The sequence below is a fragment of the Mandrillus leucophaeus genome, unplaced genomic scaffold (genome assembly GCF_000951045.1).
Source record: "Mandrillus leucophaeus isolate KB7577 unplaced genomic scaffold, Mleu.le_1.0 Scaffold145, whole genome shotgun sequence".
NCBI classification, from domain to species: domain Eukaryota; kingdom Metazoa; phylum Chordata; class Mammalia; order Primates; family Cercopithecidae; genus Mandrillus; species Mandrillus leucophaeus.
The window spans coordinates 3,517,112-3,519,083 of NW_012101421.1; positions in this window are offsets into that span (position 1 = coordinate 3,517,112).

Consider the following 1,972-nt stretch of genomic DNA (forward strand, 5'->3'; position numbering starts at 1 on the left):
GAGGAAGAAAAGAGAGGAAGAGGAAGGCAAAAAGGCATGTAAACTTATATTTTAATTTAAAATAATCCAAAACGTGGGCTATCACAATATGATTTTGTTATAGAAGTAAAATTTCTTCCAACTTCATGGTCAGTTTATAAGTGACATTTTAAAAATTCAGAAAATCTTGCACTTTAGTATCAATCACAAATATTTACATAACACTATGCATTCATCAGCAAAATGTTAGAGTACAAACAACATAGAATCTGTGATCAGAAAATCCGTGTTCAAAGAATAAACAAGCTTTCATTCCTTCAAATAATTGTGGATTTTATTAAACAAATATTAACCAAGCGTCAGTTACTCTCACAGGTTCTAGGGTTAACGTCGTTAGCAAGACAGAGGTATATGCATGGTCCTCATCTCATGGAACATAAATTCTTGTAAGGAGAGCAGACAACAACGCAAAAAATAAATAATTAGAGCTTTATGTAAGTGCTACGAGGGGGAAAAATGGCAGCGTAAGAGAAAACAGTGGCAAGGTAGAGAGACTTGACGAGCTTAGGGAAGATCTTTCCGAGTAGGTAGCATTTATCATGAGACCTGAAGATTGAAAGGAGTCAATTATGTGAAGCCAGGCAGGGGAACTATAGGCAAAGCACAAAGGTCCTAACGTAAAAGAGCTCTTGGCATGTTTGAGGAATAGAAAGCCGGCCAGGGCAACTGGAGCTTGAAAGAGAAAGGTAGAACGTGAGATCTGAGTAGCCTTCTGCAGCCAGATCTTGTAGGGCACTGCTTACATTTTATTGATAAGTGCTTGTATTTTATTGGTCCAGTAGAAAACCAGTGAGATATCTCAGGCAGGAGAAATGATATGATATGATATGATATGATATGATATGATATGATATGATATGATAATATATGATATGATATGCATTTTTATCCATGTCACTGGCCACTTTGAGGAGAAAGGATTGGAAAGGGACAACCATGAAAGCAGGAAGACCAGCTAAAAAAATGGTGATAGTTGTAGTAGTAGCTTAGATGAACTATTACGGCAATAGAGTATTAACAGAGGAGGTAGAGGGAGAGAAGTGATGGGTTGAAGATACAGTTCAAAGAAAGAATAGAGCTTCCTGAATGTGTTATCTCCTTCATTCCCCTGCCCCCACCCCACAATCCATATGTTGAAATCCTAACCCCCAAGGTGATGGTATTAGGAAGTGGTACCTTTGGGAGCTGATTAGGTAATGAAAGCAGAGCTGGCCATGAATGGAATTGGTGTCTTTATGAAAGAGGTCTCACAGAGCTCCTCTGCCACTTCGTCCATGTGAGGACCCTGAAAACATGGCCATCTATGAAGAGGAGTCTCACTAGACATCACATTTGCCAGCATCTTAATCTTGGGCTTTCCAGCCTCCAGACCTGTAAGAAATAAATTCCTGTTGTTTATAAGCCACCCAGCCTATGGTATTTTGTTATAGCACCCCTAGTGAACTAATACACTGATGGACTGCATGTATTAGATGAGAGAAAGGATTGAATCAAAGATGACTACATGATTTCTGGCTTTAGTAGTGAGGCTAGTGAAGCCATTGACTTACAGAGAAATGTTTGGGGGAGGAACAGATTGGGAGTTGGAGGCTGAGGGAGGAGCAGAAGCAAGTTGGGGTGGAGAGGCAGGAAGAAAGAATTTAATTTCAGAGAAGTTAAATTTGAAATACCAGGAGAGTTGTTCATGTAGGAATTGAATATAGAAGCTTGAACTACGGAGAAAAGTCTGGACTGGAGATATAAATACAGGGAATTTAAAGCCATAGGAATGAATGACATCACCTTTGTCCACATTTCCTACAAAAAAGGGAAAGCCCCCATCTTTTGATATTGAGTTTGTATATACTAATACCTTATGACTAAAACAGAATGTCATGTACTGAGCAGCAGAAGTTGGCTTCTATTGCTATAATACTGGTATTGGGAAAAGCCT